Genomic DNA, 26,259 nt, shown 5'->3' on the forward strand with positions numbered 1-26,259 from the left:
ATACACGGAAACACCGTATGTACTAGGAACCCTATTTCTAAATGCGCTTAAAAACCGAATTAACCTTTGACATTGTTCATATGCCAAGTTTTTAGAATACTCTCGCACAAACGTTGGACGCAGCTACGTTCATAAACCAGATATACTAGCATGACCTCGGTATAATTACATTACCGGAAAAGAATTAACACACTTGGAAAGGTGATGTCGATTTTGATCCGATGGAGGCATATGTCATCTGGGGATAGTAAAAAATTCTGTAAATTTGTGGTGAGATCTTACGGGACCAAATTGCTTAGGTCATCGGCCCCTAAGCTTACACACTACTTAATCTAACTTAAACTAACATACGCTAGGGACAACAAATACACCAATGCCCAAGGAAGGATTCGAGCCTCCGAGGGGGGGATGGGGGACAGTAGATGTACTGATAATGATTTCAGCGTCGTCCGCCAACAGACTGCGTGTTGGCGTAGCTACCAGAGTACCACATTTGTCTGCCTTTTAATACGGAATGCTCGCAGCCAAAAGGCTCAGTACGGTGCGGAGCAAGTAGGCAAGCAGACCACGGAGACGGACTCATGGTTCCTACAGCCAAATGAGCGAGAGTTAAAAATGTCAGACTGTGGTCTTCCGAGTGGCTGGACCGTCCCTTAGGAGAACTGACACACAAGCCGGATGGGCTGCGCCTGTTGTGTAACAATGCTGGTATCAGTGGCCACGTGACCATTCTCATGCCGGCCGCTGTGGCCGAGCCGTTCAAGGCGCTTCAGTCTGGAACCGCGCAACTGCTACGGTCGCAGGTTCGAATCCTGCCTCGGGCATGGATGTGTGTGATGTCCTTAGGTTAGTTAGGTTTAAGTAGTTCTAAGTTCTAGGGGACTCATGACCTCAGATGTTAAGTCCCATAGTGCTCAGAGCCATTTGAACCATTTTTGAACCATTCTCACACCTTAGACGAGGTTCTCGATGACGACGCAGTGCAGACACCCGGCAGGATCGAAGTATTGCCAGGGCAGCAGTGTCAGATGGAACAGGTACCACAGCACAAATAAGAGGGTTTGTGAGCGCAAAGTTATGATCCGTCCGTTCGTTCACTGACGTCTCTGTTCACTGTAATAAGTTTAGTGTCTGTGTTTTGCCACCGCACCGCAAAACCATGCGATTAGTAGACGAAATGACGTGCCTCTCCAGTGGGCACCGAAAACATTTGCTCGCAAGGTCATACGTCAACCGATTCCTCCACAGGACAAGACGTCTGATATATTCTATACGACACTGGTGACGGCATGTGCGTCACCTGACAGGAATATGTTGTCGACCCATCTAACTTGTACACGAAATATTGCGAGCCGGTTATTATCAATGGGACTATGGGCGCGAGTCCCTCTAGGCGGAATTCCATTCACGCCACAGAATGGACGCGCACGGCTGGTGCCGTCAGAGGATCACTTGGAAGGTGTAGTGGTGTGCCGTGGTCTTCAAAGATGAAAGCAGATTCTGCTTCTGCGCAAGTGATGGTCGTTTGCGCGTACGAATCAGACCTGCTGAGCGCTGTCTCGTGCAGTGCATTCGTCCAAGGCACACTGCCCCACCCCGGGCCTTATGGTCTGGATTGCGATAAGCTAAAACTCTCATTTGAGTTTGGTGTTTCTGGAGGGGACGCTAGCCACCATTCGATACATGCAGAATCCCGATCTTCTACCGTTGTTGGAAAAGGAATGTGATGCGCTGTTCCAAAAGAACAATGCTCTCCCACACACTGACGTTAAAACTCAGCGCAGTCTGCGAGACGTGCAGTAACTTCCCTGGCCAGCATGGTCTGCAGAATTGTCCCCAATCCAGCACGTGAGGAATATGATAGAATGAGAAGTGACACATGCAACTCGTCGACCAACAACTCCTACGGAACTACGTGAACAGTGAAACCTCCCCTTAGAAAAACTAATGAATTACCGTGCTGATAAACCCCTTACGTTATTTGATTTTCAAACAGCTGAGCAAAACTGAACGTACTCAGACATTTCTCACTTTACTTATTCTGATCATCACTAAACACACACACAATTTTCTTAGCGCAACTCCGTCTGACTTTCAATAATCCCTACAAAAGAATGGCCCAGACTAACAGTAACCTATACCTTTCATGAATCACTTACCTCACAAAAATCTTCGTTACTCGAACCACTGCAATACAGCAAGTGGCAATACTGCCAGCTAAATAAAAGATTCTAACTACTAAAGGCACTAACTGCTGAAAGGCATAGTTAGCAAATGAAAGATTTTGATGGAGAACAAACAATGTATTTACTTTAATAGTGTTTAAAAGTCGTAATATATATATCAGTTCATGACATCCAGTCTTACAAATTTACTCTCTCTGATGGACACACGTCCAGATCATCCGCTCTCAAAACTCTGCCATCTCTCTCCCCACATCCACCACTGCAAAAATCTTCGTTACTCGAACCACTGCAATACAGCAAGCGCCAATACTGCCAGCTAAATAAAAGATTCTAACTACTGAAGGCACTAACTGCTGAAAGGCATAGTTAGCAAATGAAAGATTTTGATGGAGAACAAACAATGTATTTACCTTAGTAGTGTTCAAAAGTCGTAATATATATATCAGTTCATGACATCCAGTCTTACAAATTTACTCTCTCTGATGAACACACGTCCAGATCATCCGCTCTCAAAACTCCGCCATCTCTCTCCCCACATCCACCACTGCTAGCGGCTCACCTCCAACTGCGCAACGCTACGCGCTGTTCACATCCAACTGCTCAACACTACAATATCGAATATTTCAACAATGTCAACCAGCCACAGAGTGCACACAGCACAGCCAGGGATTTTCATTCAGAGCGCTACGTGGCGTTACCAATATAAAAACCTAGACAGCCTACATACAACAGGTCGAGCAGGCGTGGCATAGCGTATCCCAAGACAGTATTCACCATTTGTGCGATGCACTGGATGCCATAATCAACGCCTACATTGCCGCCATGGACGCTACATCACGTACTATTATAGGTATTCCATCGCGGGTCGATACCTGGTACCACAGAGCCACTTGTGCTATTGACTTGTAAATGTAATCATTCCATGTGCTCCATATGCGCTGTTGCAACAATAAATCTTGAGTGGATTGGAAATTTTTAAAGGGGTGTACTGTTTTCTTTTCCGGCAGTGTATTACCTTCAAAAAAATGTTCAAATGTGTGTGAAATCTTATGGTACTTAACTGCTAAGGTCATCAGTCCCTAAGCTTACACACGACTTAACCTAAATTATCCTAAGAACAAATACACGCACCCATGCCCGAGGGAGGACTCGAACCTCCGCCGGAACGAAAAAAATGTTCAGATGTGTGTGAAATCTTATGGGACTTAACTACTAAGGTCATCAGTCCCTAAGCTTACAGACTACTTAACCTAAATTAAAGGACAAACACACACATCCATGCCCGAGGGAGGACTCGAACCTCCGCCAGGACCAGCCGCACAGTATTACTTTCAAGCTCTGATATTTGCTCAAGCAGAAAAATGAAACGACGAGGAATTCCCGTTTCTAAATATGTACTGGCTATATGTTCATACTGCTCTAGTAGGAGGTTATCTGCAGGTCTTCCGCAGGGAAGTCCATAAACGCAGAAAGAGCAAAGGCCGACGTGAAGAGAGAAATATAGGGAACGGCCGCCTCTGCCGTTACTCGATCGTGCCCGCTTGCAAGCCGGGCTTCGATTTTCATCTTGGACTTCTTCCTCTAATGGTCTCGGCGTCGCAGAGACATAGCGCTGCGCGTCCGCCCGGCGCGGGGGCGCGATATGCGTGTATTTATTACCGGGCAGCAACAATGGCGATGTGTATCTGCGCGGGGCGCGCTACCGTCCTGCGCGCGGCGTGCCTTTTGTTTATTCAGCGGGTCGCCATCTCGCGATCTGCCGTGCCGTGCCGTGCCGTGCTCTGCCGTGCCGTACCGGGCCGCGTGGACTCGCTGGCACAATGGCGCGCACATACGTCACGTTAACAGCGCGCATATATCACGCCGCCTTATACGGCGCGGACACCCTGCAGGCGATTGCGCCGTGGCGTCTGACCGCCTGCCCCGATGTGCGAGCCCTTCCCTACGCGCGAGAACCTCACCTGGAGCACATTTCGCGTCCCAGTGAACTCATTTAAGGGCTGCGATACGTGTTAGTTTTCTGCTCTCAGAGAATGTTAGCAAATGCTAGCCGCCCTGTCAGCACCTCGAAGAGTTGGGCCTCCGCTCAAGATCAGAAATGAGCTCTACATACTCGCTTTAAGCTCAGCAGGGGCTCGAGGCCCACGAGAATGACAGGCTGCTTCGCGCACGGCATAACGCGTGATACTGCAGATCATATCAGTGTCAGCAAACGTCTCCAGCAGGGAGCGAGTCATTATTTCAGACGAGTTTAATAATTCTTGACTGCGCAATGAAATGGATGCAAGCTCTCCATAGCACACGACGAAGTTAAGATCCTTACTAGGTACCTTTTCACTGACGTATTTATTTTCTGAATAGGGGAAAGATCTTCTATAAATCAGTGCGGATACTGGCCTACGCAGGTGACATAGATATAATAGCAAGAACCCAAAAAGCAATGGAAGAGACATTTACAGCTCTTGAACAGGCCAGTAGGAACATGGGGTTAATTATTAATGAACAAAAAACAAAATATATGGCAGCTGGAAAAGCACATAGAGAAAATATGCCAAATGCAATAACAATGGGCAAATATACATTTGAGATAGTTGAACATTTCAAGTATCTGGGCTCGACAGTTATACATCTAAATGATACCTCCTATGAAATTAAGCAGATATTAAAACTGGCCAACAGAGCCTATTTTGCCCTAACAAGACTTCTATCCTCAAGGCTCCTGACTCGTACCACGAAGTTAACTATGTACAAATCACGTTTACGACCAGTGCTTCCATAAGCCTCTGAAGCCTGGACATTAACAAAATATTGAAACACAGGATGCATTTGAAATAAAGGTAGTTAGACGAACTATCGGCCCAATCTGTGAAAGAGGAAGATGGAGGGGGAGATAAAACCATGAGTTTTGTATCATATACAAAGACCAACCCATCCGAAGGATAGTGAAATCATCCAGACTGAGGTGGGCGGGACATGTGTCTCGCATGAATCATACAGAAATACGAAAAAGAATATTACAAGGAAAGCCAGGAGGGCAGAGAGGACGTGGGCGACCAAGAGCCAGATGGGAAGATGGAGTAATCAAAGATCTTAGGAAGATGGGCTATAGAAACTGGAGAGTATTGGCAAAGGACCGAGAGAAATGGAAGGAAATTGTAGAAGAGGCCAAGGCTCGTCATGACCTGTAGAGCCAAGAAAGAAGAAGAAGATTTATTTTCTGATGGCCCTACACATAGCCTAGGGTTAGTGAAGTGTGGCGCTCGGGGAGACTAGTGTGACGTCAGAAGTTCGTTGCTGCGCCCATATTTCTCGAGGGTCCCAGCAAGGGGTTCTATGGCGTCATCTCCATTCCCTCCGCCTCTGTACACTTGGAGACTAGACTCACCAGTCTCTCCGAAAACGGATAGGGACCGTTCAAAACAATTCGACGAGAGCTTGAGCGTGATCCGATGCTGGATAGGATCTTTAGCTTTTCCATCCCTCCTCCTCCACTCCTTCCTCTGGCGTGTGCGCGGAGAATGGAGGGGAGGGTGCCTACACGATGTTGATACGCAAGTGAATAAAACAGCAAAGGATCCCTCTAAGCCCCAAATTCTCCCCCCCCCCCCTTCCCCTACTTCGGCAACACCCTCAGTGGCATCTCGCGCATTAGAAATGTCTTTGTACAGACACGTCCATCCGCTGATCCCTACCCACCAGCAGGACAGGATCTTTAGCCTCCTGCCTGCCTGCGAATAAACATCATGTACTCACGCCATTCTTCACCAGCTATGGGAATGGCTTTTCCCTATGCTGAAAACATAAGGACGAAATTCTAATCAACAACTCTCTAAAATCTCCAATGTTTTTCGTTATACAGGAGAAAAATAAACTGCAGATGGGAGCCCGTGTCCACACCAGTCGTCCACCAGGGCAACAGACCATCGCATTCGTAGAAGATAAGGCCTGTCGATGTGGCAGATATCTCCTTCTTCTCTACTGGCAATCACTCGAGATCACTGAATCACAAATAACATTGTGAGACGTTCCGCCTATTGTCCGCCAGTGTACAAAGTCACGTTTGCTGCCGAAGGAGTGGCCTAGTGGCAGGCACCGGCGCCTATAACTTCGACGCTCTGTAGCGCAGTTGGATGATATTTCCGAACGCAGGTCCCTGTCCTCAATTTGTTCCTCAATAGACCATCTACAACCCTCAAAGTCTGTCGCAACATTTCTGCGATGCCCTGTACATTTACAGCATATACATTTCATACCCAGATTTCAAATTTCCGTGCAGAACGCCATCTCGTTGTATTGAAGCCCTCAAAATGATATGGTATTCACCTGTCGAAATATTGGTTGTTGTCAAAGATGTCATCTGGCTGCATTCCAGTGTTATTTGAACGTTTTATAATCCAGGAGAAACCCAAGTTACATGTTGTCCCTCGGTTTTTACTTTTTTGCCATTGGGCATATTTTCATTTTTATTTATGGCCATCAGTATGAAATACTTCTCCTGGAGAATGATTGTTCTCTTTCTTTTGTCATTAGATTTCCTTGCAGGATTAACTTACCTGATTTTATCCCATCATGATGGTATTTTGTTTTTCCATTAGATATGTGGCATAGCTAAATTCGCTATTCAGTGCCCTTATATGTTCTTTTCACCTGACAATATTTTCCATGAGTATATACACTCCTGGAAATGGAAAAAAGAACACATTGACACCGGTGTGTCAGACCCACCATACTTGCTCCGGACACTGCGAGAGGGCTGTACAAGCAATGATCACATGCACGGCACAGCGGACACACCAGGAACCGCGGTGTTGGCCGCCGAATGGCGCTAGCTGCGCAGCATTTGTGCACCGCCGCCGTCAGTGTCAGCCAGTTTTCCGTGGCATACGGAGCTCCATCGCAGTCTTTAACACTGGTAGCATGCCGCGACGTGAACCGTATGTGCAGTTGACGGACTTTGAGCGAGGGCGTATTGTGGGCATGCGGGAGGCCGGGTGGACGTACCGCCGAATTGGTCAACACGTGGGGCGTGAGGTCTCCACAGTACATCGATGTTGTCGCCAGTGGTCGGCGGAAGGTGCACGTGCCCGTCGACCGCAGCGACGCACGGATGCACGCCAAGACCGTAGGATCCTACGCAGTGCCGTAGGGGACCGCACCGCCACTTCCCAGCGAAATAGGGGCACTGTTGCTCCTGGGGTATCGGCGAGGACCATTCGCAACCGTCTCCATGAAGCTGGGCTACGGTCCCGCACACCGTTAGGCCGTCTTCCGCTCACGCCCCAACGTCGTGCAGCCCGCCTCCAGTGGTGTCGCGACAGGCGTGAATGGAGGGACGAATGGAGACGTGTCGTCTTCAGCGATGAGAGTCGCATCTGCCTTGGTGCCAATGATGGTCGTATGCGTGTTTGGCGCTGTGCAGGTGAGCGCCACAATCAGGACTGCATACGACCGAGGCACACAGGGCCAACACCCGGCATCATGGTGTGGGGAGCGATCTCCTACACTGGCCATACACCACTGGTGATCGTCGAGGGGACACTGAATAGTGCACAGTACATCCAAACCGTCATCGAACCCATCGTTCTACCATTCCTAGACCGGCAAGGGAACTTGCTGTTCCAACAGGACAATGCATGTCCGCATGTATCCCGTGCCACCCAACGTGCTCTAGAAGGTGTAAGTCAACTACCCTGGCCAGCAAGATCTCCGGATCTGTCCCCCATTGAGCATGTTTGGGACTGGATGAAGCGTCGTCTCACGCGGTCTGCACGTCCAGCACGAACGCTGGTCCATCTGAGGCGCCAGGTGGAAATGGCATGGCAAGCCGTTCCACAGGACTACATCCAGCATCTCTACGATCGTCTCCATGGGAGAATAGCAGCCTGCATTGCTGCGAAAGGTAGATATACACTGTACTAGTGCCGACATTGTGCATGCTCTGTTGCCTGTGTCTATGTGCCTGTGGTTCTGTCAGTGTGATCATGTGATGTATCTGACCCCAGGAATGTGTCAATAAAGTTTCCCCTTCCTGGGACAATGAATTCACGGTGTTCTTATTTCAGTTTCCAGGAGTGTAATAAATATAGCTGGAGTAGCAACTGAGGAAGAATGCTGCAAACATTAACAATAGTAATTCCAGTTTTCAAGAACAGAGACAGGAAAATATCCGACAACTGTCATCGCAAGTAGTAAAAACAATGGAGAGGACACTAGAAAGAAGATTGAGGAAAGAAGTAGGTCAGTTAGAACAAATGCAGGATGTCTTTGGACATGGCAGATCAACAGCAGACTCAGTCTTCAGTAAGGGACAATTGGCAGAAGGGCATTGGCAGTATGGGAAAGACTGATGATGACATTTCTTCTGTTAGTAATGGGACGTGATAATGTTCTCAGAGAAAAGGTAGGGGAAACCTTGGCAAAGAATTGAAATTCTTCAAGCAACCCATGAGAAAGTTTCAGCTACTTCCATACGCAAGACGGAAGAACTGATTGGTTTATGAATGCTACGGAGCTAAGATAGAAAAGTGTGGTGTCATCACTGTTGTTTATAACGGTGATGGATGGAATCGTGAAAGAGACCAAAGAAGCTTATAAAGGAAATGAGATGAAGATGTTCCTATTTTCCGACGATATTGTATAGTGGGGAACTACCATTAAAGAAGTACAGAAGTACAGAAACAACTGGACTTATTAAATGAAAAAAATGATACGTTTGGCATGAAAAGCAAAGTGCAGAGAAAGTAAGCCTATGGAGGTGACTAGAGGAAACAAAGGAGGGAAGGGCAAATTAATATTAAATTGCAGGAATCCGAAACTGTGTACAACTGCAAATATTTACTATGTGAGATAATGTAGAATGCAAAGGTAGAAGCAGAAATTAGCGACAGGATTAACAAAGCATTACATTTTACCAGTTTGTGAAAGGCTTGGCCTAGGGAAGGGAGGTGACAATTGGAATGGTAGAGAGCCGAATCTGGATATGGTAAGGTGCTAGGTGTACCAAACGCAAACATTTTACACCATTACTTTTTTCAGTTCTTAGCAGATCTTAAATATCATAAATATTTAAGAGCTTGCTTAAGAGGCACTCAGAACACTATTCATAATTATTTAGAATAATATTTTAGAATCAACAGCATTTGAGAAACAATTAAGGAAAATGTTCAATTTCTGAAAACATTTAACTAAATCAAGCTTTTAAAGTGCCTAATCAGTAAGAAAATGAATGTTTAAACCGATAGTTCACGAAAGATATGAAAACAGGAGCATTGTTTTATAGTTTTGAAACAGAATTACAATGAGCTGAAAATGAATGCATTAGCCAAGGTTAGGATAGCGGCTGGAGCTCACCTCATTCATCAGACACTTCCCTGGGTCAGCTCAGACTCTACAACATACACAGAATACACATTAAAATTACGTAACAGAAAAATAGTGCCGATCGGAGACTGGTCTTTGGCCCTGGCGCAATAAACCTGAAGCAAGAGAACTGTCCCGTATTACCCACAAAAGCTTCAAAATACTCAGGCAGTTGAAGATACAAATGTTTAAAAACAGTCAGAACGCCTGAACATTCAGATTACAAAGGATATACAATTTTAAAGAATCAATGCCCGAATACTTTAAATATTTTTACCCCTCTCTCACTTCTACTGGCTTCCATCTCTTAGTTTTCTTGATTCTCGGATACAATCGAGGCGTTTGATATTTGTCTTTTGTGTGCTTTCTCTCCGGGGTTATTGACGACTTGACACACAAAGGATTAAAGGACCGATGACCTTGCAGTTTGGTCCCTATAGTCCGATCAATCCATCCATTCATTCTTTTATAACTATCTTAAGAAAAACTCGAGCATGTTCCGATTATCAGGGTTGCTGGTCACATTAAAAACAGAGGCCAAACTAACGGCCATTAATGAAAGCTGCACAAAGCCATTGGGGAGAACCCTAAGCAGTTTCACTGACAAAAGGCTCAGCAATAGAAAAGAGCTTTAGGTAAAGCTTGTCCAAAACTTTATCACACGCAAAACAAGATACTCACCATTTATTTCTTCATCATAACTGCCCGTTATAACCTATGCTGGAGGGACCACATCCACCATACAAAGCTGCCAAAAGGGGAATTGTGATAAGTCAGGAGATGAAACCCGCGGCACGTAGGGAGAAGGGAGCAGTGAGTCTTCAAATGGCACAGAGCTGCTCTCCACGATAAACATGGCGACCATGAGCCCGTTCTCGCCGGGATACCCCAGTTAACTTCCGGAACAGCCAGCTAAACAAGACCCAACACAGAACCATGCGTGCGCTTAAATCTCTTCAAAGAGTCACAAGGCCGTCACAAAGCAGGAAGCGAGGGGATCCGTCACTAATAAACGAAAACCGGGTAAGTTAAACGAGCGGCCAGAACCGATATGAGGCAAGCAGGGCTCACCGATGACGTTTGAGGAAGGTCCAGTGCAATGCGCACTTGACACCAGCGGAAAAGTGCCCCCATAGTAGCTGAAAAAATGCAGATATGTTCCTGCTTATTTAAAAGACTCTGACTGAAAAGTAGGGGTACCAGTTGTCTCATTCTCCTTTCCTCAGCGCCATCAGCCCAACTCATTGTCATTATCTCTTTGAGTCTCTCTGTCACTGTCACCTCTGTTGCAGCCGCAGTGGTTCTAGGCGCGCAGTCCGGAACCGTGCGACTGCTACGGTCGCAGGTTCGAATCCTGCCTCGGGCATGGATGTGTGTGATGTCCTTAGGTTAGTTAGGTTTAAGTAGTTCTAAGTTCTAGGGGACTGATGACCACAGCAGTTGAGTCCCATAGTGCTCAGGGCATTTTGAACCATTTTGCAGCCGCAGTACCCTTCGTTCTGTCCTTCTATCAGTCTCCCCACAGTGTCACTGTCTTGCGCTCTCTTACTGCCGATCCCTATTCCTTCCTTCCTGCCTAGTTGTGTTCATTATCTCTGAAGTATTAATCATATGTCAATCAGAAGAAAAGTGCTCCTACCGGAGCACAGAAAGGGTGAATATGTCCCTGTTTATTTAAAAGACTAACTTGAAAGTGGGGTACCAGCTGTCTCATTCCACCTTCTTCGACAACTTAGAAAATTTTCCCAAAAATTGTAGCAGGCGAACATATTCCCGCATTTTGAACGTGCAGCTTATCTTCAACTCGCACAAGCACTTCTAACTATAACTCACTCACAGCTAGTAGTCCATCGTTGGAAGTCGCTCATACCTGTCCGCTCCCAGTTGCCCTTTCTCACTCACTCATTCAGCCCAGCTCATTGTTGTTATCTCTTTGTGTCTCTGTTGAACCGTTACGCGATCGATAGGTCGCGCCGCCGTCTCTAGTGGAACATCTTTGCCTTGGAGGGGGGGGGGGGGGAAATGATAGCGCGGAATCTGAGGCGCTAAGGCAGAGACAGAGAGACCGGAAAAGTGAAACACTGTGAGGCTGCAGAGTTGGGCCCTGGCGACGAGGCGAGTAGTGTACCGGCAGTTGATGGCTAGTTCAAATTCGGCAATTAACAGTCACAGGCTCTGATCGTAGCGGCGATACCAGGAAGAGACACTCAGAGGGGTTCCTGGATCGCGTTGTGGCCAGTTGTAAATCTTTGGACGTGAGGCGCGTTTCGAGGGAAGGAGCGTGTTGTGGAGTGGGGCGGTGGACCACCGCGGTGTTTAAGTTCTGTGTCGGCTGCACGCTATCCTTTCTGGATCGTTGTGCGGTTGTGTCTGTTGAGCTTCCGATTTGGTTTATCGGATGCAAGTGAGCCAAGCATCGGCAGTAACCATAGCTACAATTGTCATTTCCTGAATCAGTACTGTGACCGTTTAGTTCAACAGTTTTCTGGTTGTTTGTTTGAGATTCACGTCCGGTTCCACATCAGACCTCTGGTTATTGATCCCGCTTCTGTCTCTAGGCAGGAAAGTTGCGTGTGAACTCCTGTAACACTACTGAATTTGTTTCTTTATTCGATGTTCCAATCTCAGTGTTGTCTGCGGAGTTCGGTCTCAGCTTCCTGCTTGGCTGCTGACAGACGTCGTATTTATGGCGGCGCGCGTTTATATATTATGTGGGTTCATTTCATGTTTCACGTCTTGCTTGTACTATTACTGGAGCGCACAATTTCATTTATTGTCTTATTAGGCGTTTATACTACCAAGTTTGAAGGTGTTTTGTATCGTTTGTAAGGGTGGCCTCTTTATTTTAATTATTAAGTGTCTCTCAGTGGCGACTTTATTTTGGGTGTGTTAATACCATTATTCAAAATGTTATGTTCTACCTGCTGTTAATCAGGGATTCGTTAGCCACCCCGATGCGCTCTATTCTGGAGTACTGCTGTGCGGTGTGGGATCCACATCAGGTAGGAATGACGGATGACATCAAAAGAGTACAAAGAAGGGCAAATTGTGTTGTATTATCGCGGAATACGGGAGATAGTGCGACAGACGAGATACGTGAATTGGAGTGGCAATCATTAAAACAAAGATCTTTTTCGTTGTGACGGGTTCTTCTCATGAAATTTCAATCACCAGTTTTCTCCTCCGATTGCGACAACATTCTGTTGGCAATCACCTACATATGGAGAAATGATTATCACGATAAAACAAGAGGAATCAGGGCTCGCACAGAAAAATTTAAGTGCTCGTTTTCCCCGAGTGCCATTCGAGAATGGAACGGTAGAGAGACAGCTTGAAGGTGGTTCTTCGAACCCTCTGCCAGGCACTTTATTGTGAGTAGCAGAGTAATCAGGTAGATGTAGATGTAGATGTTTTGGAGTTCAGTGCTCCTCTCCCCGTGGCAGTTACTTGTCTAGATCTCGCACACTTGCCGCGAGTTTGGTACATTTTGTGGTTAGCTGTATTTTGAACTTTGCCCGCCTTACAAGTTTCATTAATTTGGCTCCATTTACTCACTGAAAAACTATTCACTTGTTTTTCTTGTAGCAGTAAATGTGACTGCAGTTCGGCGGCGCTCACTCTACTACAGACGCCTGACGCACTTCCTGTACTAAAATCTGTATTCCTCTGTTAATTAAGCTACCATTTATGTTTCATTTGGTGAGACTTGGGTGAAAGCTACCTCGTTGACAGGGCAGGCGCAACATCCGAAAGTGGAGCCAAGTCCGCGCTCGACTGAACGGGTGCACGTGCTCTTAATCTGTCCGAGCCCACTATGCCTTACCAAGCCAGGGCTATATAATAGTTCGATGTATTTATTTGTTTCTTAATCATTGTGCGCCTACTGCTCTTCCATTTTTTTTTTGTTTCTAGCTCATGTAAATTATTGAAGTGTTAACTAGCTCACTTGCTAATTGAATAATTACTAGATTTTATTTACTTAAATGTGCTTATGCAATTGTGGGTGAATAGTTATTAATCTTACTCCTTGTCTGCACAGTTGGTTCTTGAACTGGACAAACACCGAGAGTTTTAAGATCTGTTAATTTCACAAAGATTCTCTTTGACTATTTGTACCATTCGGGACACAATATTTAACATCAATTTTGTCTGAATGTTTCTCTTGTGTGCCTTGCGCACCTCTACTATCAGGCGGTATAGTAATTTCCTTGTGTGACACTTATTTGCAGAGTATACTTCTACTTTGGACTGTAAATGTTAAAGTTTCTTTCGAGAAAGAACTCTCAGCTCTTTTCTTGTACTGCTACAGTTTTTATGATCGTATTTGATCTGTATGCTATTAATCAATATGGTACAGTTTTATGATTGTAAATTATTTTGTTTCATAGTAGTCAATATCACTGGAAGTTTTCTCCAACAGACGTTTAATAAAATAAAAAGAGTGTTCACAATACGAATGAGCGTCAGTCTCCCTTTGAGCCTGTCCCTCCTATCGCAGACAACCTGATGCGGGTATTACGTCCCCTGTCTCACACACACAACCCCTTGGTTCCGTCCTATTGGTACAGTCTCCTCTCTCTCTCTCTCTCTCTCTCTCTCTCTCTCTCTATCTCTCTCGCTCTCTCTTTCTGCTGCTCTCTCAATCCTTCCTTCCTATTGCTGCTGTCTCTTCTCACTGCGACTGTCTGTCTCTTCCTCATCGTTATTATCATATATTCTGTCTCTCATCATCACTGGTACTCACTCACTTCCACTTTCTCTTCCTCTTTCCTCCTCACCTGGTAATGTCTCCTTCACCCTTTTCATATCACTGTTCTGTCACTGTCAACAAAGTTCCACAGCCACTGTATCCCTCTGTTTCTCTCATTCTGACAGTCTCCTTCCCTCGTTTTATAACACAACCACAGTCTACTATCTTCCAGTATTTATTACTTTTCCGTATCCTTGCCACTGCGACTGTCTTCTTCTCTACCTGCATGAAAAAGCACAAATAAGTGACCATACCAAATTTTTGAGAAAATTTTGAAAGGTGCTGAGGAAGGTAGAATGAGGCAGCTGGTACCCCATGTTTCAGTCACCCTTTTAAATAAACAGTAAGATACTGACAATTCTTGTGCTTCGAAGCTGAATTTTTTCTATTGTTCGCTTCTTATTCCTGCTGCAGCAGTGTATATATCTCATATGAAAGTAAATGTATTGGTGAGTAAAATTCAGACAGTTAAGTTAAATTGAAATAATGCAAAACTGATTTTACACCTCAGACAGGTTTCTATGGGTGAAACAATTTTGCATTTGATTCAGTGTGTGTTTCAGTACTACAGCATGCGGTTCCAGACTGTAACGGAGACCCATCACAGCTTATTTCTCCGTGCCACCTCACTGTGTAAACTATGTTTTTGCCTCATACCGGATTTAAGTGTAGAATCAGGGTATGTCGGTAACGGACGAAGGCAGGACAGGAAGAAAATTTTAACGCTGTTCGAGGTCGGGATCTTAGGAAGATATCGTAAAAATTTGAACCATTTCCTTCGTATAGTCGTCTTGGAATCCTCGGCTGAGCTTTGGTCCGCTGGTGACGGCGAAAATGTAGTAAAAAGTCATTGTTGTGGGGTCTTCCTAAAAACATTCCACGCATTAATGGTGCCTCCGTAAGTCCCACGAAGCATATAGTGGACCACATAAAAAAAACAACCGATTTGTTCCATTTGCCTAATCTGGAGGAAGTGTACACTAATCACAATCTGGCCCTGTACTGTAGGATAGCGACAATAAGACGATCCTTCTTTTGGGTATAAAAATGGTCCCTAGCCCGAGGGCTATCCAAAACACTTGGCCCTACCTTTTTACCACAATCAGAAACAGAGGTGACAAATGGTGTCGCGTGCATACCGATATGTATCGAAGGCCTCGACAGTGGCGAGAAGAGAGGGGAGTAGAATCCAAGCTGGTGAAACCAAATTTCTGAGAAGCATGTTAGGGAAAAAGAGGAATACAGAGCTATAAATTAAGATGTTAGGGATGAATTTGTCGGAGGAAAGCAGAATTGTAGACTTGAGAAGAGTATGACTACAAAGTCTTTCTCGACGGAGTCCTTGCATAAAAAGTTCTCGGATTACTTGCCGCGTCAAATTTGCATAAAATTCCAAGCTTTCGATGACTACCTCCGTCATCAGGCAGAGAACTGCCAGGAATGTAAGAAGTCTCCCTCTTACATTCGTCGCAGTTCTCTGCCTCTTGCGATGGATGGCGCTGCAAGCAATGCTGGATAAAGCACGCAAACAAAAGCTATGGACATAGTGGCCGCCACCTCCGTACGCGCCATTTTCACCATGACGTCATCCAGCCAATGAGAAGCCGTCCACTGCTTATAAAACCGGAAGCCTCACCGGTCCACTATTGTTTGTTCTATGTCTTTCGGCTGAAGAGCAGCGCATATGCTGCAGCCAGCCCGCCCAGATGGGAAATTGAAAAACAATAAACGAAAAACAAAACTGTCCACGACAGTCAGTTTCAACCCTGGCGAAGATGACGGAGGTAGTCATCGAAAGCTTGGGATTTTAACTAAATTTGACGCGGCAAGTAAAATTGAGAAGAATAGGTTTGAAATGTTTTGGACATGTAAAGAGAAAAGAAAATGAAAGAATAACAAAACAATGATGGAGGCCAAATTTGAAGGCAAGAGGGAGACCCAGAGGAAGATTGATCGATGTGATTGACACCATTGTAAGTAGAAGGTATCTGGATAAAAACAAAACAGCAACAGGTATAGAAGAAGAATGGTGTAATGTCTCAACCCGGCCTGATGCCTGATAACGAGAAATGTGTAAGTAGCCTATTTAGGTTTTTATGTTGTAACGGCACGTAGCGCTTTGTATGAAAATCACTGACTGGGCTGTGTGGAGTCTGTGGCTGGTTGGGCAGTTGTGTAGTGTTGGGCAGTTGAATGTGAACAGCGCGAAGCGTTGGGTAGTCGGAGGTGAGGTGCCAGCAGTGGTGGATGAGGGGAGAGAGATGCCAGAGTTTTGAGCGGACGATCTGGACGTGTGTCCATCAGAAAGAGTAAATTTGTAATGCTGTATATCATGAACTGATATATATGTGATGAGTTCGAATATTATTAAGGTAAATACATTGTTTGTTCTCTATCAAAATCTTTCATTTGCCAACTATGCCTGTCAGTAGTTAGTGACTTCCGTAGTTATAATGTTTTATTTAGCTGGCAGTATTGGCGCTCGCTGTATTGCAGTAGTGCGAGTTACGGAGATTTTTGTGATGTAAGTGATTCAATAAAGGTATAGGTTTTTGTTATTCAGGGCCATTCTTTTGTAAGGGTTAATGAAAGTCAGATTGCGTTGCGCTGAAAATATTGTGTGTCAGTTTAGTGACGATCAGAATGAGTAAAGAGAGAAATGTCTGAGTACGTTGAATTTTACTCAGCTGTTTCTGTATCAAATAACGTAAGAGTTTTTCCAGCACTGTCATTCTTTAATTTTCAAAGAGGACGTTTGAAATGGACAACGGCGAATAACAGTAATGTTAAAAGGTAGGCGCACTGCGGTAGCTATACTGTTACAGAGTACACTCATGTGGTGCGATCGGTGCCGGCGCACGTCCGATGTACTGGCGCCTTGGAAGAGGCAGCGAGGTGCACGCGGGCGGCGGAGCGCGAAGCGACGTGTAACGCTAGCCGGCCGGCGAGTGGCGACCGCGGCTTGGGGGCTGTGGGGTGGGGTCGGGGCTCGTCTTTCGCGCCGCGCACCGACAGCTGGCCGGCGGCCGCCGCGCCGTCTCCCGTTGCAGCCGCCTCCGACGCCAAACGACCAGAGCAGACCACGACAGGCCCGGCGGCGCTGCGTGGCCGCGCCGTCTGCCTCCTGGGACTCACCTCGAGTTACGCGCTAACCAGGTGGCGAGTCCGCCACACCGGGGGCTCGTCTTGCCACGGTAAGCTACACACCCTCGTCGAAATCCTAGACCTTTGTACCTACCTACTCTGCTTCTTTATCTTCTACTACTACTTCACAACAGAGTTCTTGCAGCTGACACAGTTTCCGGTATCCAAATAGCCACACTGTGTCATCTCCGCATTAATAGCTCCACCCTACTGCAGATCCATTTTCCAAATCGTAATCAAAACATAAGCATGATCAATACTGAGAATATATTTCCTCTGAAAGATGCCAAGCTCTCTTGGCTTGCCCCTTACATTTTTTACTATCCACACGAGATGTTTCTGGTGAGAGTGACTCAATTAACGGGATAATGTAACAAGTGAGTGCGTACCCAGAACTTTAACTTCTCATTGCTGTGATATTACGCCGCAGCCGCTGATTCCTTCACGTCCGAATGACCACACTTGATTGGCTCACTGCTGACCACATCTCATATGTTCGTGAACTCCTTCTCCCAGGGCTTTTTCGAACTTTGTCAGAAACATAAGCGTACGTGTCACAGAACGAGGAGTGCCTTAAAATTGATTTTGTCATGAGACTGTTTCCAAAACACTTCCGATGAGTTCTAAGGCCAATCTAACACATTTCTAAGAAAAGTAACTAAACGCTTAACTCTCTTTCGAAGAAACAAAAACAGAAACTACTGAGGGAAGTTACTGTGTCTTTACTTACTTTTATCATTTAAAAACTGACCTACGGAATTTTTCCTGACAGGGACATGTCAAACTTAACTTATTCAATCATTACCCACAATATACAAGCCCACGCAATCTAACTGCTATACAGTGACAACATGGCTTCAAATAAATAATTAACACAAAAGAATGGCCCTGAATTGCAAGAAATCCTAACAATAATCCATACTTTTTCGTAAGTCATTTACCTCACAGAAAATCTTCATAACACGAACTACAGCAACTACAGCAAGCAGCAACTACAGCCAGCTAAATAAAAAGATTCTAACTACTATAAATTCTAAGTACTAGGAGGCATATGCTTAGCAAAAGAAAGATTTTGTTGAAGAGCAAACAATGTATTTAGAAGATTTTACCTTATTCATGTGACATCCAGTCCCAAAAATTATATAGTTTTCAATAATCCAACGTTAACAACTACATCCATCCTCATTTTACAGTGTATGTCCTACCAACACTGAGTCTCAACTACGAAATCTGGTCCAAACCCTTCTCTCTCTGCTCGCTAACTGCTAGTTCCTCCAACCACAGAATCTCTTGTTGAGGTCGCAGAGCGCTGTCAGCGATATTAATACAGTCTCTAGTGCTGCCAACATACAAACAGGTAGCCCCTCTGCTCCCCTCAAAAAAATTTTACGAAGCGTTTTGGGGAGTGGCCATGACTAAGTCGTTAAATTTGTTATATTAACAATATAAAATAGATCAGATGCCACACAAAGGTTAAATAATATGCTGTTGGTCAATAAAGTAAAAATTCTCCTCACAGTAACTATAGACAGTCCAAATAATTCATCAGAAGAGAAGTATACGCCAGTTTTATGCACAAAGGCTGCGCGGTATATGAAAATGCACAAGTAAATAGTGGACAACCATGGAGTATTAAAGAAGTAGTGTTGTCCTCCTCACAGAAACACTGTACTGACTCTTGACATGAACATTTCAGTTGGTATCATAAGATTGTAAGGGCCATAACATAGCAGACCCACAGCAGTATCAGTCGAAGTCTCGAGGAATATTGATAGAATTGATGGGTGTCCACAGTAGTCGTTGTAGAGATTACGATAGTAGTGGGCCACCAAAGTTGCAGACCCACTGTAGTCCTTGTAGAGATGGCCAGCAGCCATGTTTTGTGTCTGTGTGGGTGCACAATCACAATTGAAGAATCTTGAGGGTAATATAATAAGTCCATGAACCACCATTGTGTAGTCAGTATTGATGCATATTACAATTTCCTGAGCCACCACTTGTGTACTCACTAACATTTTTTTTTTACAATGACTTTACAATGAGCAATGCTTTTAACCAGTCTCTTGCTGAATTATCAATAAATGTTCAAGCATTAACACAGTAATATGATCTCTGAGATTTGACACATATAGAATGACCAACAGCAAATGTGTGCAGTAGAATGAAACCCTACTATTTACCTGGCTTGAAGAAATAGTGTCTGTACAATTACAATTTAATGGCATACGAATATATTTACAAATGTAAAAAAATGTTATATTAAAGAACATGATAATACAAATACCATTTGTAGTTATACAGGCTTCACAAAAAATATAGAAATAAGCCTATACATGAGTATTACAGGAATTATGACATAAGTAAATAAATGGAAAATGATAATATTAGTAGAAGCATAACATAATAAATAATGTGTGAACATCTTCCTAACGTAAAGAACTTGGTACAAAAACAGAGATTAGATTTGCGAATAACAGTATTCCTCGTGATAGTGAAAGCAGCCTAGTATTAGAAGGAAAAAAAAATCTACCAAATTTATGTTATCAGACAAACATAAAGAGATAAGAAGAACACAGAGACACAAGGGTACACATAACATAGCGGAATAACACAAAGAAAAAGACAGGATCTGTTTCAAATGTAAACGTGTCAAAGTGTAAGGGTAACATTTGATACTGTACTACTTGCAATGCGCATTTTATACCTCTGTTTCATTTTTTTTTTCCTAATATACTTCATGCTCATACCTGCTATACTTTCAATCAAATCTCTTTCATTTCCAACTAAAAATTCATTTAATTCTCACAGATCTCTCTTACTTCAACATTTGTTTAAAAAAATCCTATCTATCTGTATTTATACTTTCAACCAGTGCTTGTACGTCCATATTTTTCTTATGCCATCATTTCTATTCAAGAAAATCCTACCTAAACCTGTTGTCATTATACCCTACCTATATCCGTTCATTTCCTCTTTCAACCGGTACTTATACTTCCATACTTTTCTCATCATTCGTTTCCAGGAAAACCCTACCTAAACCTGTTGTCACTGTACCTTACTTATATCTGTTCATTTCTTCTTTCAAAATAATAGTTCCTCATTATACGATACTTTTTGGCCAGACCTTTTCCTTATAGATACTCAATGCATTTCTCCCAACGCATCATAACTCATTTTCTTATATATCATACCTACTCTTAAGCTAACTTAAATCTACTGAGCTCAGATACATAAACTAGACAACGAGGCAATGCAGCAGAACAAAAAATTAATACAAACAGCAATGACAAAAATGCAGATTGGCAAAGCAAAGAGCAGCATATCTAAATTAGCAAAGCAAATGCAACATTACAACTAATATAAGGCAATATACAGCAAACAAGAAAGTAAATCAGTGATAGATCTGGCTTAAGACAGTAATACAAAGTAAAATTCAGTAGGACATTGCCTGACAAATAGCAGCAGCCAATGCAATAACTTATACCTAAACACGACAAAGCACAAGCAGAAAAAATATTACAATAAAGACAGAAATGCAGACAAGGGAAATATATGTGTAAGCTTACAATAACATGTGTGCATCTCTGATCATCAAAACTATGCAAATCGCCAGGACAAGGAACAAGATCTGTACTATCTCCCATGTGAAATTCAATGGTTCTATGTCACATCGCAACACTAAAGTGGTGCACCACAACAACTTATTCTAACAAGTTCTTGAAAAGAAAATTATGTATGTAGTTCCTGTTACTTCTCCTTCTTATTGTACTTTCCTTTCCATCTGCTCTTTTCTTAGAATGTGGATCATAAAATTATTATTCAATGGACCTGTTGACAGAAAGTGTTCACATTACCATATGTATTAAATTTTATTTTATAAAACCAATTCTGCACTGCAGCCAGAAACCAGATATCAAATAAAATAAACAAACATGTACAAAGCAAAGTATAAAAACATCACTCAGTAGCCATGTGGCATTTCGAAAGTTAGAAGAAATTCTCTCAACTCTCGTGTAGAGACACTTGTCATAATCAGGAGTGTAAATGTAAGAATATTTCTCATCACTCCATAAGCATTTCAGTAAGTAGCACAAAGTACAAACTCCAAAGCGTAATCATATGTTTACAGTAATGTATGACATGTTTGTGGTGTGTTCTGCAAATAAAAGTCAACAGCGAGGTCAACGGCCTCTCTTTTCTACAGCTATGCGAGCGCTTGTGGGAGTGCAGCGAGCTATAAAGCGGCTGAAGCGGTACCAGCAAGGTTAACAGGTAACACGACCATAGGTTTATGCCAAAGAGGTGGTGACGCAGGCCAGCATAGCAGAGCTTTACATAAAGGTAACATACAATAAACATCTTTCAAAGCTCTCATAGTACCACCATGGTTCCTAAACAATATGTGAGCAGTTCACAAAATGCAAAGTACAATTTCTTAAATGCAAAGTAATCCAATTGTATAATTAGCTAGACATATGTCAGAGGCATAGTGAAAAATGCTTATTTCTCTCCGTTAAATGACCAGGTAGCTGTGTAATTCTGTGTTAGAGAAATATGGTACCGATGTATAAAACTGTATAAGCAAATACCGTATTAGCTAGGGCTACTTGCATTTCCCACATGCTTGGTACACGAAGTAGGTGTACTCACATGAGTGATAATGTAATTATACCTCAGATCTTACAGAAAAAAACTGCAGAATGAAATGTATCACTGAAATCCTTCTCTCTATCATTATAGTTCAAAAATATTTCTAATTATGTTTCAGTCACAAAAAGTAATAACTCAAATGCGTGTTATGTAGCGCTAAACTATACTTCTTGCTGTAAGATAATTTCTGTCATTGCTTAACAGTAAAAATGTGCCAGGTAGTTATCGTCGTTCATAAGCAAAGTTCTCCAAAAATCAGGAGTGTCATATAAAAACGTAAAGTGCTATGCGTGTAAATGTCATAATTATTACGTTCATTGCCGTGACCTTGAAAGTACTGTACTGTAACGTATTGATGTGAGACTGTGCAGACAAAAAACAGATACAGCGTAAAACCAATAAAGAAAATTGTGTCGCTCATAAGTAACATCGTAATACAACCACGTATCTGTCAGACAAACTGTGTCATCTGTGACCTCTCAGAAAGTACTTTAAATAGAATTTTTTGTAAGTAAACCAGAATTTTGCAGTAAAACCTCATTAGCAGTATATGTTCCAAGAATGTGAGCCTTATAGTCGTGATGTAATGGTGCAACTAACATGCAAAAGAGTACACACAATAAGACTGTGCCGTCTGTTCCCTATAAAAGTGAACCCGTAAAGTTGCGGTCTTAATAATCCATAGGTTCTTGACTAGATAGTTAACCTCAAAACATTGCTGCCTGCTAAATGTGACAAAGCGTAATAGTAACTTGACGTGAAAAATTTTATAGCAAAGACTAAGTCAGAAAGCAAATTATTTCTCTATAAACAGTTTTACATGAGAAATGTGATGTAATCCTTTATTTTTCTTAGTACGTAGAGTTTCAACTTCAACGCAATTATCATGCAGAATACGTCAGATCCTGCAAGGTCCATTGTAAATCAGAAAGAATTTGTGACTCAAATGTTTCTTCTTATGTGATAATAAACGGGCTTTAGTGAGAACTTTTTGACCAATGTGTAGTTTCTTTGCATTTGTCTTACCGTGTAGTTTTCTTCTTCTGTCTGCAGCAGATTTTATATATTTAATAGCCAAATCAATTACGTCATTAAGCCGAAGTTAACGTGCACTCAGAAAAGGTACCAGGTCTCTGATTATGTTCGGTGGTTCCTCATTCTTCAGTACAGGAATAGTTGGTAAAGCAGTCTAGTCATGAGGCATTTCATTTCAGTACGTTTTGAAATAAGTGTAAGTACCTGTCCCAATACTGATGCTTTCTGTGCCAATAAAGTCTGCAAAGCTTATTAATTCCTTTCATAACGTTTTCAGACGGGTTACAATGTGGAGAGTACAGTGAAATAAAAACAGGTTTGATTTTACGATTCCGAAGCATGCGTGACCAAATAGCAGATCTGAATTGTGGTCCGTTATCTGAAATTACCATCTCAACGTCTCCAAGCTCACGTAAGAAATTTTTAACATAGGCGTAGGATACAGAACATCCAGTGGCTTTGCGTAACGGTGTGAAAGAAATTAGTTTTGAAGTAAGTTCAACAGTGACGAGAACGTACGAAAATCCATCCAATGTTTTGACAAAGGATCCCAGAAGATCAACAGCAGCTAATTCTTTTAATCTACTGTAGCAGGAATAATAGGAAGGAATGGAGCACGATGTGAGATGGTAGACGGTCTAGCTTTTTGACAAAGTTTACAAATAAACAAGATTCTCCTAGTTCTCTTTTCCATGTTAAAATAACAAATCGTCCGAAGAAGATGATATTATTTTCTTGGACCAAATTGTGCATAGGTGAAATGAAAGTACCAAATGAGCTTATTAACAATATCGTCAGGGATACAAAGTACTCACAGCTTGTCATCAACAGTGCTACGTTTGAAGAGTATGTTATCTCTAACCAGATAATAATGACGAATCTGCGAGTGTGTCTTTTCATGCCATTTACTTTTAATATCTTTCCAAATCGGATCCTTGTCTTGCTCATGAACGATGTCCTTTAAAGAATCAAAAACAATGTGTGTGAAATCTTATGGGACTTAACTGCTAAGGTCATAAGTCCCTAAGCTAACACACTACTTAACCCAAAATTATCCTATGGACAAACACACACACCCATGCCCGTGGGAGTACTCGAACCTCCGCCGGGACCAGCCACACAGTCCGTGACTGCAGCGCTTCAGACCGCTCGGCTAATCCTGCGCGGCTTTAAAGAATCATTGACGACGTTTTGAAAGGCTTCTTTTTGAACGTAAAGGATACTGAAATTTTTCTCAAGATTAGCTTGCTTTTCTCAAGGCCAGCCGTTGCACGTGACAGTGCGTCCGCAACAATGTTTTCCGTGCCAGGAATGAAGATTATTGTGAAGCGGAATTCTTGCAGAAACAATGCTCAACGTTTCAACCTGTCATGATTTAATTTTGAAGACATAAGAAATTGTAATGCTAGATGATCACTATAAACTTTTACATGTTTACCAGAAAGAAAGAAACGAAATTTGTCAAATGCCCAAACCATAGCTAAAGCTTCCAATTCAGTGACGCAACAATTTTTCTCAGATTTTGTTAGCACGCGGCTAGTAAAAGCGATGGTTTTAGAAGAATCCGTGCAAAGACAGAAATCTTGCGACAGATCTGTGCGAGCTAAGATTGGCGCGTTAAGTGCTCTTCTTTCAAATAATCAAATTCCAACTGTGCCTGTTCGTTCCAGTTCCAAATAGTTTGTTGCCAGTGAGAGAACAAAGTTTTAGAGTTACTAGTATTTGCATGTTCAGGAACCGACGGTAGAAATTCACGAGACCTAGAAAACTGCGATCTTGACTTTTTGCGGACGGAACAGGAACAGCTCTGATTGCTTCCAACTTTTCAGGATCCGGCTGAATGTCCTCAGAAGATATAATGTGACCCAAAAACTTCACCTTTAATTCAGATTTTTCAAAGTTAACTGTAATTCCAGATTCAGCGAAAATACGTAATAAACTGTTGAGGATGCGATTATGTTGTTCGCAAGCGGCTTCTGCTACTAAAATATCGTCCACGTACGATGTGAGTGTCGTTTTAAGGACTCAGGTAATATGGATGACTAGCCCACGAATGAATGCCGCTGAAGAAATGTTCATACTAAAAGAAAGTTTCCGAAATTGATAACAAACGTCGAAACAAAGAAAAGCCGTATATTTGTTAAAAGCTGATTCTGAGGTCAATAGGAGACAACACTTTTACACCAGTGAAATTTTGAAGAAGTTCTCCCAACGTTTGCGGCCTGTCTGTTTCGGGAATGATTATGATATTTATTTATCTGGAATCTAAGACAAGCCTAATCGATCCGTTTTGTTTCTCAACAACACGTAATGGATTATTGCATGAGCTTACCGCTGGTTCAATAATGCCCTCGTCAAGCGTTGAATGTATTTCCATTCTAACACGGTCCCTATAATGTGCCGGAATTACGCAAAATTTAGTATGCTCACGAACACGAAATTTGTATTGAAATCCTTTAATTGTTCCTGTTTTCTGAGTAAAAACTGTGGAATGTGCTTGTAATATGTCAAAAAGGTCTTGCCTATCAGTGTCATTACAGTTCTCAATTGTTTGAACTTTTTCTAAATTAAAACTTTAGTATCTAATACATCACCAATATCATCCTTGTCAGTACTTGCAAAGTGATTATTATTGCCAAATTCCGTCGAAAGTTGCAAACTGTGATCTGACAAAAGATAAAGCCAATTGATTTCCTCGTCATGGTTTGAAAGCCAATATTCAAATTTCAAAGCTATTGACATACCTTCTTTCTCTAAAACTATTTCGTTGTCCTGAAAGTTTGAATTGCTTTACACTCATTCAAAAAACCTACACCTAATATAACACCCGTCGACATAATGGAACAACAAGAAAATTCATAATAAATCAGTGGCCTTACAAAAGTATTCAAATTTAATTTGTTGGCGTACATCTACACTTTCTCCAGAAATTGCACCTTGTTATTTAATCTTAGGTGTAGGAAGTCTGGGGCAATCGTTCGATTTATTGCATTTGCTGAGATTGTTTCACTAATTACCGAAGTAAGACTGACAGAGTCAAGTACTGCCATATAGTTCATGTCATTTGTTGTGATGTGACTTACAGGACATGCAGTATTGTTCTATTTCATGTCATGTTGCTGGAGTAAAATGTCC

Source organism: Schistocerca piceifrons, chromosome 1 (genome assembly GCF_021461385.2).
Source record: "Schistocerca piceifrons isolate TAMUIC-IGC-003096 chromosome 1, iqSchPice1.1, whole genome shotgun sequence".
NCBI classification, from domain to species: domain Eukaryota; kingdom Metazoa; phylum Arthropoda; class Insecta; order Orthoptera; family Acrididae; genus Schistocerca; species Schistocerca piceifrons.